The 15,232-nt window shown below is 33.9% G+C and overlaps 1 long non-coding RNA gene across 1 annotated transcript; it reads right to left on the bottom strand.

Moving 5' to 3' along the window:
• On the bottom strand, window positions 1-14,195 carry LOC145242635 (uncharacterized). Its single transcript, XR_013862783.1, has 2 exons — window positions 13,963-14,195; window positions 1-811 (listed from the first exon to the last, which is right to left on the bottom strand). It is a non-coding gene; the product is annotated as an uncharacterized LOC145242635 (long non-coding RNA).
• Window positions 14,196-15,232: the final 1,037 nt, after the last annotated feature.

The raw sequence follows: 15,232 nt of genomic DNA, 5'->3' as shown, positions 1-15,232 counted from the left end.
TTTCTTTTTTATGTTTTTTTTTAATATATGACAGAGATTTCTTCACTCGATAAGAAAATATTTTTTGTATGTGTAAATATGTTGTTTATTTTTAAAAAAATTTTCTACATGGATATTTATTTGTGTTTCTAGTGCTTAAGATCAAGTGAACCTAGTTTCATCAAATCTTGTATTTTCAGGACTCCATTTAGGTCTCAGCTAGGAGTGCTGATTTAAATAGAACGTTTGCTTTCAAGTGTATACTTTTGCTAACCAAACAAAATGGGAACACTCGACTAGCTTTACCTGATAGATTTCTGAAGATGGCCATTTTAATCAAAATTTTAATATAACTACTGTTATATAAACAGATCATTTTATGTGTCCATGTTTTTTTTTTGTTTTTCACTAAAACCAAAAACGTTTTAAAAGATTTTATGCAAAAAAAAAAAAAAAATTAATGGATCAAAAAATCAATATTTACAACCACACCTCCAAGTGACACAGAATCACTCAATACTCTGACAAGCAACCTTCCAACCTCCTTTAGGTGGTAGCCAACAGCTAATTCTTAATAGATTCAAGATAGTTGGTTACTTGTCTCTTATTTTCTGTGACGTTTCCTATTTATGAACAAAGACCATAATTTCATCCATTTTTTAAATCTCTTTTTAGAGGATTTCGAATTGTCTCCCCTTTTTTTGTGTCAACCGTTAACAAAATCTTTCCATCCGTTCCTGCTCCATTGTGAAAGTAAACCTCACTATACTTTTGAAGAACATTCTCTGGAGAAAGATGTGGCCCACATAAGGTTTTCTCATAAGCATCAATCCTAGAAATAAAGAAATAAAAGAATACTGTAAATTTTTACATTCCGAAAATTGTTTAGGAACATTCATTCAAAAACTGTTTCCTTTTTAAAAAGGATAATCTTTTCAATCAACTTTTGTGTTTTCATATTTTTTTATATGCATTCTCTAGTTTCTTTCAGAAGTAATAAAGTCACAACACTAATAACGTTTTCCTAGTATGATAATAGATATAATGGTAAACAAGTAATAATAAAGTTTGTCTACTACGATAAACAACATAATATAAAACTAGATCATAATAAAATTTGTCTATTATAATAACCAACATAATATTTAACAAGGTCATAATAATAAAATTTATCTATTATAATAATCAAGATAATATTTAACAAGGTCATAATAATAATAAAATTTGTCTATTATGATAATCAACATAATATTTAACAAGGTGATAATAATAAAATTTGTCTATTATAATAATCAACATAATATTTAACAAGGTCATAATAATAATAAAATTTGTCTATTATAATAATCAACATAATATTTAACAAGGTGATAATAATAATAATAAAATTTGTCTATTATAATGATCAACATAATATTTAACAAGGTCATAATAATAATAAAATTTGTCTATTATAATAATCAACATAATATTTAACAAGGTGATAATAATAATAAAATTTGTCTATTATAATAATCAACATAATATTTAACAAGGTCATAATAATAATAAAATTTGTCTATTATAATAATCAACATAATATTTAACAAGGTCATAATAATAATAAAATTTGTCTATTATAATAATCAACATAATATTTAACAAGGTCATAATAATAAAATTTATCTATTATAATAATCAACATAATATTTAACAAGGTCATAATAATAAAATTTGTCTATTATGATAATCAACATAATATTTAACAAGGTGAGAATAATAATAAAATTTATCTATTATAATAATCAACATAATATTTAACAAGGTCATAATAATAAAATTTGTCTATTATGATAATCAACATAATATTTAACAAGGTGAGAATGATAATAAAATTTTTCTATTATAATAATCAACATAATATTTAACAAGGTCATAATAATAAAATTGTTTACAATGATAACATAATATTAAACAAAGACATAGCACGAATGACATTTATCTATTATAATCGACAACAAACAAGGCCATAACACTAATAATGTTTGCTGACTATGATAAAGCCATAGCATTAATTGTTTGTCTTTTTTGTTTTTTAATTTTTTCTTCCTTTCAAGATTGTAATGCTGGGTAGGGGGCAGCCAAACCAGCTGCCAACATTGCCCCGCTTTTCATTGAAACCAACCGAGAGCTCTTTTTAGTATCCTCGCTGTTCCCTTAAGTGCAATTGTTTGGATCTCTTTTGCACTTGGTTCACCAGGTATATTAGTTAGGTAGGACTTCAGGTTCTCCTTCATAAGCCCTGTGGCACCTATGATAACTGGTATGATTGATATCTCCTTAAGATTCCAGTTTCTTTTCATATCATGCATAAGACCTAGGTATTTAGTCTGTTTCTCTCTTTCAGCTCTGTTCAGACCGCCATCATCAGGAACACTCACTTCAATCAAGGTTGCAACTCTCTCTGACTTATTCCATATAACTATGTCAGGTTTCACAGCAGCATTTTCAAGGTAATTGGCTGTAGGGATTACATGGTTGTAATGTATGGTATATAAGTCATTTCCAACTGTTCTTTCAGGTTGATCTTCCCATGACTTGCTGCTACACTGGATGTTTAATATTTTACAGATGGTCCAGTGGAGGTACTTGCATACTCCATCATGTCTCACTGTATAGTAGCCGTCCCCTAGAAGAACTTTGCAACTTGATATCAGATGACCAACACTTTCCAATTCTGTATGGCAGAATCTGCATGTTTGTCGACTATGATAATCAACATAACGAACAAAGTCATAACACTAATAAAGCTTAGCACAAACCCAGTTCAACATCGCTTAACTTTAGTGATCTAAGAGAACTGATGCAAAAAAAAGAGTTTACAAAAAATGTTAATGCCATATTTATGCAATGTTACAGCAATAACAGTGATTTGTATATTGGGAAGAAGAGTTAAATTGGCAAAGAGTTGATAGCAAAAAAAACAAAAAAAACAAAACTGAGTGACCATTAACCATTAAACAATATAATAAATGCGCTTAAAAGACATCAAGGAAAGAGATGAGAATCACTGAAATTTGCCATCAACACTGGAAGAAGGTCTGCAAAAGCTGCTGAGAAGTGATGGATGCATTATCTCATTGTTTTTTTTTTGTTTTTTTTAACTAAACTTGTATGTTAAAAATTCATCCAAAATTTTCAGTGCTTATATAGTATTGAGCACATGAAAATCGCACTCCAAGTAAAAATGCCTTGATATATTTACATATCATGCAAAAATAAAGATCCTCACACAAAATTAGAAAAAATTGAGTGGAATTTTAATTAAAGATAAAAATCAGTTTTCACATTTTGCTGATCCACCATTCATTATTTGTTAAATAGCATACTGACTTATCTCCCCCTGATTTATGGGATTTCTGCGATTAGTAATAATGGATCGATAAAAATAACAAAACAAAAAAAAAATAATAAAAAATAAATAAACTGGTTTTTATTTTTAATTAAAATTCTACTCGATAATTTTTCCTAATGTTTGGTGTAGATAACTATTTTTGCCTGATTACGTAACTATATCAAAGAGTTTTCATGTTAATTTTTTTAGAACTGCGATTTTCACTTGTTCCCCTATTTGTAGAAGTGCCAAATCTAATTTATAAAACTCACTATGTCTGTCTGTCTGTCTTCATATTTTCAAACTATCTCTTCCGAAACTAAAAGTTGAAGTGCAGCATTAAGGGCCTCAAATGATTGGATTTTTTATGGACCGTTCTTTTATGGGTCTTTAGCCGGTTAAAATAGTTTTTAAGGGGTCAAAATTGAAAAAAAATCATTATACATTTTATACATTTATCTTAATTTATTTTTAATCAGTTCATATGCGTGTCATGTTGGTACAGTGGTAACGTCACCAGCTTTGAATGCTATGGTTTGGTTTTCGGTTTTAATTCCAGCTGATGGCACCCAAATACTTTTTTTTTTAATTTTAGAAATCATAACTATAATAATATATTTCAAATCTGCACGAATGAAAATATCATATTTAAGCATATTTTACAACTAGGCAAAGCCGAGTGCCCTCCCTCCTGCTAGTTTTTAATATTTATTAGTAATTGAATTTTTAATACAAGGTATTTATTTTATTATAACAACAAAAACCTTACAGATTTTATTTTAGATCATGTAATTTACTTAACCTCCCCACTTCATTTTCAAGGACGAACTATATCATATTATACCCATTGTTGAAATTGAGACAAAATAACAAAAAGAGGATGAGCCTTACTCTCCTCTGTCCGGCTCTCGTAATCCCAACCGCTTTCCCCCATTAAAACCTCTTCAGCTTTAAATAATTGATTAGTGAATCAAATAAAAAGTTCTATTTGAAATTCCATGCAAATCCCCCGAGTTTGACAGAAAGATTCCCAAGTTCACCATCTAACTAGTTGACAACCTCAAAAACAATTTGTAGAATTCATGGCGATTTGTTGTAGCTGACCTGCTTCAACACAGCCAAGACCTTACACTCTTTAATCCAGCCATCACAACTAGTTGCTCCAACAGCATCGAGATGAGGGTTGGGGGGTGGGGGGGGTCAACTAAGTAGTTAAAGTTTTGAACGTGAAATTTTGCCAGTTAGGTGAAGTGCTTCCAAAAGTCAACACGAAGGTATCGCCATCCGGTCTCTTGATGTTTGGAATGCATTTAGCCGAACCGCAAGTAAGCTCTTCCTTATGCTCCTCTGTGTCGAAGTTCATGTCTCTGTTAAATACTTTGTTTAATCTCGCCTTAACTACTTGATCTTCATAATGATCACCAGCCTTGTGTTTGAGATCATCCTTAACTATCTCTATGGTTAGCCTCAATCTTCAGACAGAGGAAATGAGACAGAGCTGGAGCAGGCAAGAAGTCAATCAGAGTCCCCATCACCACCAAGATAGGTGATGACTAGGGCTATGACAACAGCATATTTTTTTCATTGTTTTTGACTCTCGAGTGTATATCCGACACAGACACAATTAATCAACCGAGAACCACATCACTCTACATAAAAACATCTAAGATATCAATGGATATATACCTGAGAATCAAAACAAGGAAAAGAATATGCTGTTCTCATAGTCCTAGTGATGACCCAGAAACTCTTCATACCTGGGGAACTGGATCTGTGAGGTGGATCCTCTCAATGCAGACAGACTTAGCAGGGCAGCAGAGAAGAACCCTCAAGCTTTTCTAGATTCTGAGCCAGGTTCAGGATTTAGAGGTAGACAACACACACAAAAAAAAACAAAAAAACTTTGTTGTTGTTTCCTTAGCGATAACCTTTCAACATCCCAAGCAGTACGTCCATACAAAGTGAAGTATATGTGGAGAACGGTATAGTCACAAAGAGAGTGATCCCAGACTCATGGCTCATAGTGGAGGAGCAACCCTTAAAAAGTTGAACATGATGTGAAGAGGAAGGATCAAACCCCTTTTTTTTTATAAAGCTTTCAAATATATATTGTTTCTTGAAGTGTTATCGAAGGCAGGTGGGTTATACACAAACTCATAACTGGCAGTCTTGGAGAAACCTGCCGCATCCTCACCCAGGAAGACTTTAGGTTCATGTGTGACACTGAGTAAGTGCAGTGATCATGATTTTGTATCTGGCTAGTTTAAATGCAAGAAGTATTAGCTCAAAAGGTTGTGCTGTTTATATTTGGTAAAATCTCGTTCCTCGGAGTAGATATAGCCACAATTGAGGAGACCCATTACATTTTATCTAGAAGTTTAAACTTTGCCAGGTTTTCTGCATTCATCAATAATATCACTGCTTAAGTGTTATGCTTTGAAGACAAAAGGTAACAACGGAGGTGTTTGTCCATTATGAAATGACAAAAACAAAAAAAATCAACTACAAGTTCATTGGCCTGTAGTTAAGTGACTGGAAATGGTAATAGTTTGCTTTTGGGTCCTTTTTACTGGTTGAATAGTTCCGTTTGAATTCTTGCTGTATAGCTTGGACCAGATTACCAACTTGAGAGAAATTGGTTGGATGTACAGTCAAATGTGGAAGTGTTTAGACTTTGAAAGAAACTTTCCTTAAAGTGAAAAGCTAAGACATACATTATGTATGCCTTTCCTAATCTTTTTGCGATTGGCTGGACTTCCTCTGCCTGTCAGCCATGTAACGGTCTTTCAGCACCTTCTGTCCTCATTTCTTTGGATGAGAGGAAGACCGTAGGTTGGCAGACAAATCTATACGTAACATCTAGGGGGGGGGGCTTAGAAATGCCTGACGTGACAAGTTATCAACATGCTGAGAGACTGGCTTTCCCCGATTCAAACCTTGAATCTGCAGTCAAGAGTACCTTTTCCACCCTCATCCTCATCCTGAGGCTGTCATAAACCGAAGGGTAAATTGCAATTCTTCACTGAATGGTAAGCGGCACTCAGATTTCCCCAGTTTAAAGAATGTAGTCTAGAAAGATGATAGAGATTTAGTAGAGGGTTCCACTTCGGATCTGCTCTTAATGGAGTTGAGCGTCAAATGCGGAACATCTCAACAATTACTGAGTATTCTCTGATCTGGCAATTGGTCTAAAGCATGTTACTCCTCAATGGCATACTCCTTAGTTCAAGCACAACTGACATGCAATTGTTTTCATTGAAGAAGAAACAGTTAAGCATGCATTCTTCAAATGTAATCGACTCTTGCTGTTCCAGATGCATATCAACAAGGCGATAGGTTGCATTAATCCCGAGCAGCTAATATACCTTGAAGTAGTGCAAGATTGCATGAGGTTGAATCTTTTTCACTTCAATTATTTTATTTTAATCTTTAAGCATCAGCTTAAAGTTCAAATTAGATGTGACCGAAAAAATTATCTTTCACGGAATTTAACAAAATGTGGGTACAAGCTGCAAGCTTATGCATATGAAAGTAATAGATGCCCACTCCACACACTTTTTTCCCCCTCCTTGGCCTCGACAAATTGTATTTATCTTAGGACACCCTCCACTCCTAAATTCCACCTTACTCTTTTGCTTACACTAAAATCTCACTCCCACTTAGAGATTGACCTTCTTGTTTTCAGTTTTAAGCAAACCAGAAAACGATGGCTGATCTACTCTTACAAAGAACTAAAACATTTTTACTAATCTGCCTCTGATTTTATCTTTTTTTTTTTTTTTATTTTGGGATAACACTTTTTATCAGTTTTTCATTAAATTGTAAATATCCTTTTTGCAAATAAAATTAATTTTAAACCATTGAGGATATTTTGTGTTAAGTTTTGAGACATTGTGTTGAACAAAGATGGCGGCGTAGTTCAGATCAGTAACCAAGATGGCGACCAAGAATCAAATGCGGTCCGTGGCGTAGTTAACCTCTTAAGTTCTGAGATAGCTTTGTTACAGTGTAACATATGTCAGGCCTTGTTGCGGTCATCAAGTAGATGAGGCTTCCTACCATTTCCCTGTATATTCGGTTATCTATGAATTTTGTTTCGGTCCCTATATTTTTATCTGTTGGTTTTGCCACTATTTCATATGTGTTATTTTCAGATAAAGCTTTCAATTCGGATACCATAGCATTCTTGGTGATTTTGTGAATTAATCGCCTCATTATAACTTGGTCGCCATCTTGGTTACTGATCTGAACTACGCCGCCATCTTTGTTCAACACAAAGTCTTAAAACTTAACATTTTGAATGAGATAGTATAAAGTAAATGTGGTATTGTGGTGACTGCTGAAATAAAAGTGACGTACAAATGATAAAAGAGAGAAAGAAGCAGTGATTGGAGAAAAGTATCGAAAGACATGTAGTTATAAGAAACGCAGAAGATGACTAACACCCCCCCCACCACCACCACCACTTTCGAGAGCTTTGTGTCTAGCCTATAAATTGTATTCATTCTTTTTGCAAATAATTCAAAATGTTGTATTTAATCTGTCTCAGAAGTTTATGCTCCCATGCATTACGTCATTTTTTTGGAAGGAATTGTCTATAATACATTTCGTTTCTTCCTCTTAGAGAAGGCAAGGAATAGGTTTATTTCCTGTTGCATCTGTGAGGGAATGTTGACATAATAAAGTATCATTATTTTCATGGCAAGTGCTCGTCTGAGCTCCAATGTAGGGTACCTAGCCTCTTTGTCAAACTTTCACAAAAAGCACTCAACTAGCTACAACCACTATCAACAGCCTCCATCGATGCCTAAATCTAAATGCAGATTCCACAAACACAGCTTCTTTCCTAGAACTGCCTGCCTGTGGAACACTATTCCATTAGCCTGGCTTTCTGGCTGACTACAGTATGGTAGCCTTCAAGTCTAATGTAAACAAGTTCTTGTTGAACTGTCCCCTTAATCAAATTGTACCCAACTTACACCATTAACAATTACTACATCACCACCTCGCATTCATTACCGTTATCCCAGAGTGGCCTTTGGGCCTTGATAAGTGGTGACTCCATTGTATAAAAAAAAAAAAAAAAAAAAAAGAACCAGGCTATTTTTGCAGCTGAACTAGCACCTCTTTTTAGATAGCTAGATTCCGTGTGACAACCTGTGGGAAGCAGGTGAACAAATCAAGGTTTTTAGTTAGGATCAAAGTATAGTATCTGTTATGTCCCCAGCCTATGGACGAGAAATCCTAGACCGAGGTATATATTTTTTTTATATCTGTGATTGGTCCAAACAGCCCCCTTTTCAAGAGCTAGATTCACCACATTAAAAACCGATCACTTTGTTCAACTTTGCCCTTGTGGGGACTCAAGTAAATCGGTAAAACTATATCTTATGCATGTTTTTTTTTTTCGCAATCTAGTGGCAAATATCTCTTCTGTTCTCTACAGCCACTTTATCACATTGCTAATCTCTCGACTCTATCAGTATTTCCATGGAAGGTGCTTGACTCGAGTTTCAATCTCTGGTTCCTCCTTGTGGAGCATTCAGAACAAAACTCGCCCTTCAACCACAACTGAAAAGAACTTTCCTTTCTTTTTTGGTGTGCCTAGCATCAGGTGGAATTTACATGAACAAAGTTTCTTTCCAAGAAGAAACCATCTGCGGAACACATTGCCACAGACTGCTTCCCAGCAGATCCAATGTAAAAAAATAACTTGTCATAAGTCATCAAATTTTGTTAATTCCATTCATTTTTTATCCTCTCATAATATTCTTCATCATTCAACTAACAATATATCCATCACATTAAATCTTATCCTTGAGTGGTTTCTGCGCTTGAAATATAAATAAAATAAAAGCATACTAGTATCGTTTATAAAAACGGGGAGGGAGGGGTAATATTATAGAATAAGTAAGTTGAGAAATTGCTAAAAAAAAAAAATATTTTTAAATAAACAAATAAAAAAGATTTATACTAAATGCAGTAAAATTTAATTATTTACCGACCTGTATACTTTTTAAATATGCTGAAACTACTTAGGGTGACTACTAGAGTAAATCATTTTTAAAAAATCTTTTCAGGAATGACCCTAACCCTCCAGAACACTGGTGCTACCAGATCAGGCTATCTGAAGATATTGGCTTCCTGAGACGAAATGCACCAAACATTGATGCTTTTTGTTTTTCTACTTCCTTTTGCAAAACTTAATTATGTTCTGCAAAACCAAAAACAACAATCCACCTCCCCCTCCCTATTCCTTCTTCTCATCCCCCCTTCGTATTTCTACTCCCCCTCCTCTTCCTGACTGGTTTCCTCACTTAAAATGTTCCAAACATTAATTCTGTAACCCTTTCCCCTCTCATTGCAAAACTCATTCATGTTCTGCAAGGTAGGGAACAAAAGCGATAAGATCCACTATAAAACAACCAAACCAAACTCTAGTAGCGATTGAATATACAAAGAGCTTGAAGAATAAAAACCTTCTACAAAATAACTGGACGTAACATGAATACTAGTTCCAAAATAACTGGATTCGGTATTAAATAAACCGAAAAGAGTTGATATGCTGTAAACCAAACCAAACCTCTCCAACAGTTAAACATTAAATGGTCTTTATTATTATAGCGTTACCTCTGTTTAGTCTCAAGAGACAATGGCCACCACTGTAAGGGTAATTGTGTGTGTAGTTGTGAGGCAAAGGTTGCACAATCACCAACCACACCTCATCTGAAGCGGCACTGCTTAGGGTCCAGTGGCAAGGAGAGGCTTGAGACTGGCTGGAAACAATGCCAGGATAAGCGGAGACCACATACACCACCATGGTCACCCATTTTAATACTGACCAGGCTGACTGTTGCTTAACTTTGGTGATCCGAGAGAAACCGGTGTGTCAACGTGATTATGACGTATATTATTATTATCAAACTGCCTTTACAACACATGAATAATAATGATTTATTATTATTATTCGTGTGTCATGAAAGCAACTTAAAAAAAAAATAATTAAAAGTTTCAGCACATTAAAAGAATGCAGGTCAGAAGATAATTAAATTTCATTGCCTTTGGTAGAAATCATTTTTGTTTGCTTGCGATTTATCGACAGTTAACTATTGTGCGTTTTCACCAAATAGAGCATGACCAGATTTCGTTGTTATAAGGGGAATAAAATCAACAAACACCTGTTCATGTTTAGTTTCAATTTCTTTTCCAGTTTGCAAGACTACCGCCAAGTTTTAAACTTATATCTTTTTTGTATTTAGTTTGTGAATAATAATGATAATAGGGGTTCATCAAGATTCATCTGTGTTTGTTTACAATATTATGTCAGCTGAGATATGGGCTTGACGATGAATGCCCTGGAAGAATCACTGCTGTTTAATGTTTACCAGTCTAAAAATATTCTGTTATTCTGAAAAACAGCCAAGTTTGTTTGCATATTTTAAAATCGGTAAACACTGATCAGAAGTGACTTTTTCCAGGGCATTCATTGTCAAACCCAAATATCAACTGACTTGATATCTATATGTCTATAAAAGTGAAAATGTGAGAGCAATTCTCAACCTATATACTCAACAAATTTTGGAAATTTGATATATAGGGTATTCAGACATGTGGAAATCTTTTTAATCAGTTTTCATCTGGAAAAAAGGGCTTCTAAGAGGTAAAAGATCGATAATTTAGTACATGCGCACCATCATATTTTTATCTGTTTCATGAATGCGCATGCGTGAATAGTTCACGTGACAGATTACTTATGTTAAGAATAAGTAGGTTTGAAAACATTTTAACGATCATGTCAAGCTAGCCTGATGGTTATCATACTTGACTCACTGTCTTTAAGTTTTGGTTTTGATATCAGCTCAAATATTTTTCTTATTTTTTTGTTACTTACAAGAGATGAACGGTTTAGACAAAACATAATACTCGCATGCACAGGTTTCAGTTTCTGTAGGAATTAAAATATAATAATTATGCATGTTTTACGATCAGGCAATCTGCAAAGTTGTAAGTAATTTAACAATAGTCCGAAGAATCCAAATAATCAAGCATCGTCTAAAATATTCCAAAACAAATTATTTTTATGGAATTTACTTTCGGCAGTCTTGTAACTCTCGCTTCCCTTATTTTGTCCTTTAGTCCTCACGTTCCATGACCAATGTTTATGACAAAGGAGGAAGAACTGCTGTGTTCTGGGCCATAATCTATCCATCTAACACCTGTTGTTAGCTAGTTTTTGACTTTTAAATGGTATTTTTTTTTTAACTCCGTACGTCAAGTGGCTTCAAGCTTTTTCTGGAGCTATTTCCATAAAAAATAAAAATAAAAGAAAATAAAAGAAAAATAAACCTGATATAGAAAACTAGTTCATTAAATTATTTACTGAAATCGAAGACAATTTCCACACATGCACACATATATAACAAAACAGTAATGGGAAAACCTGAAGAACAGCTTCCGAGGTTGGGGGTGTTTATTCCGAAAGCCGTTCTTAACATGGGGAGATGTTTATACCACGCTGGGTACTCTCGTAAAAAAATTACGACAGTACCCAGCGCAGTATAAACACCCCAAACCTCTCCATGTTAAGAATGGCTTCCACAAACCTGCATATTAAGAACGGCTTTCGAGGTATTAACCTGTAATATTACTTCCGACAAAAATTTCAGTTTCCCAAATTCGTTAATTTATTTATTAAATTGTTAAGGGAAAGCGCACCTTTTCATATTAAGAATAGCTTTCTAAATAACGTTCAACACGATCAGTAAATTGTAGAAAGTCCTTAATATAAGGACGTGGAAGGGGAATACTTCTTTAATTGATCTGCCCTTTCACTTAACTATATAATAAATAAATGAATAAATAAATACAAGCTTGGAAAAACCCCAGGAGTAAGCGAAGAAGCGACCAAAAACAGGAAGTCTTTAATATCAGGAACCAAATCTGACAGAACACCGTTTGCTGCGAACTTTTAGTTAAGCGTTCTTCTGGTTTGGTAAATTTTACTGCAGTTTCACTGTATTGCCGATCATCAGAAATGTCCTCGACTGGCATTAACAGAAAAGCAAAAGCGAAACGACTCTTGCAAAATTGGAACGTGAATTAATTGACGAAATTATTATGTATTGTTTTTACAGTATTAAAAAAAAAAAATGTTTTAAAGATATCCACGTTTGTTGCTGTTTTGAGTGTTCAAACTAATGCCCCGGGGTAGAAGGTCCGTTACAAGATACATTTTTTTTAGGAGTTTGTAACACAACTATTTTAGTTCATCAATCCTCCTTCTTCCTCCCGGGGAGAAGAAATCTTTAATCGATCAAATAAATAAAATCAATCGTACAGGCATTTACGAAAAAGACAAGAAATGACGGGATTATTTACCCCTTCTTGCCTTGTTTATTCATTTTATATCTGAATAATAGTCTAGTTTTAAATATTATTTGTTTTATTTTATGAAAAACTCTAAACGCATTTAGTACAGGAGGACAACATTTTTAAACGTGTGACAATTTCTGTTCAAGAGGAAATCATACACATTTTTTTTTTTAAAGAGCACAAGTAGAATTCTGAAAACTCCACGAATAAAACAATCTCTCTCTCTCTATATATATATATATATATAAAATGTGTGCAAATATCACACACACACATACACACACGCACACACACACACACGTGTTTCTTCTACAGAATTTGAACCGAACCAACTTTTGCTGAACTAAACCCCAAATTTATGATTACTTTAGGGGTAGGGTTAACAACAAAAATAATAATAAAGAAAAAAAAAAGGTACTTGTGCAGTTTATAGACGTTTTTTTTTTTGTTGATAGGATTTTTTTAAAAATTCAATTTTTACGGTTGCCTTTGTTATCAAATTGTTAGGTAAAAGTACAGAACAACTAAAAAGCCGCTTTGCTTTATCTATGTTAAGAAGAGTTTTCTAAATAATAACGTTATTATTTCAGAAAGGTCCGTAATCTACATAAGTACACGCATCATCCCCCATCCCTAAATAATAAAAACACAGTTCTGTTCAAATTCTGTAGAAGGGCCACAATATCACATTGCTTTTTTGTTGACATTAGTATTTGCGCAGGTAATACCATTAAATAAAAGTAAACGATTTTTAGTCGACGGCGGTTTTAAATAAGCAAACGAAAACACAAAGTGAAACATATATTTGCATTGAATAATAAAAAATATCGTCCTTACTAATCCTTTCCTCATAGTTTAAAACTAAGCACTTGCTAATGATAGGCCAATATCGGGTACATAAAACATTGGACGAATTTAATTTCTGTAATATAAAACGTCAACAGTCATGTTACACGAATTGAGCTACAAACACGGGCAAGTTACAATGGATAAATAAATAAATAATAACCCGATTGGAACGTAAATGATTTAAACACGAAAACTATTATAGATAGTTTTTACAGCGACATAATAATAATAATAATAATAATAATAATAATAATAATAATAATTTATAATATAAAATAATAACAAGCGGCTTCTTTTTTTTAAATAGAAGAGAAAGAGGAGAACGTGAGAAGATGTGTAAACATGTTATGTTCCCGGGCAACACCATATCAGTCACATATATCACTCACATATCATCCTCGGGGAAGGGATCGTTTGGTTATCTCAGCTTTCCTGTCCCCTGGCCGTAAAAAAATAAAAACACACACACACACCCAGCTGGAAAAGGGCGTGGCTGAGGAGGACCAGATGATTGTCACTTTCGTCGACGAATGTTCATTTCCTATCGTAATCTATTTCCCCCCTCATAGATTCAACGGCGATAACTCAATTGGTAGCCATTGTCTCTCTCTAAATGTAAGATGTTTTTTTTTTATTTTTATTTTTATTTTTAATGTTTCCGGTGTTAACGGTGTGGAATTCCCGCCTTTGAAACAATTCCAGTCACTCAGAAATTATTTTAGATTATTTATTATAGCTAAGAAAATAGAATGACGCTACCGTCGTAGGGATTTTCTTTTAATATCATTCGTCAAAAACATTTTACTTTTGCTTATAGACAATAATGAACTAACTGCACTTGCACTCTATCAACGTAAATAATTTCGACCTACCTGGCTTGCAGCCAAATCACACCCCTTCAGTCCCTTCACTGTAGAGCTACTTAAATGCAAGAACATTTTCTACACTAATAGCTTTTTCCCCCTGGAATATTTTGCCTGTGGAATTTCTTCTCTGCTCCTTGTTTTCTCGACTGTAATAACATGCAATAATTTAAATGTACTGTAAACAAACATCTTTCTGATCTCGGTTATCAATTACAAATCTGGCTCATATCACAGTAGCCCCCTTACACTTCAGTAGTTATATACCTTGTTTGGCATTAACAAAAGTAAAAAAAACAAACAAACAAACAATTGACAATTTAAAGGCTTTAAAACCATTTTCTGATTCATCACGGCCATGGAGAAATAACTTGTGACCATATTATCTACATATAGAATTAATGGAAAGTAACAAGAGGTCACACCCTGACCAATCAGCTTGTAGGGCTCATTGGTTCCATCTTTGCTCCAAAGAACTATTTCAGCACCGTCTACCACCTACCTTGGGAATCACGGTCGGTCAGCAGAGAGAACCCTGCAAGCAACGAGAAAATACAAACCTCCTTTCTTATCCCTATTCATTGGCTGCTCAAGCATCAACTATCTTTGCGTGAAGATAAGTGCTGACAGACTTTCAACAAATAGGAGTTGGTCTAACAAGAAATGAATATCTAAGAAAACATATAGCAAAGTGTTTTATTTAGAATTCAGTATGAGCGCTAGTGTTCGCCACCAGCTTCTCAAGATGCACAGCTCTCCTCTGAATACGAGTGCTTAATACGAGGGGCGTACAATA

This window comes from Euprymna scolopes, chromosome 21 (genome assembly GCF_053919585.1).
Source record: "Euprymna scolopes isolate OS-2025 chromosome 21, ASM5391958v1, whole genome shotgun sequence".
Lineage (NCBI taxonomy): Eukaryota > Metazoa > Mollusca > Cephalopoda > Sepiida > Sepiolidae > Euprymna > Euprymna scolopes.
The sequence above is the reverse complement of the archived record's forward strand: the minus strand, read 5'-3'. Positions and strand labels throughout refer to the sequence as shown.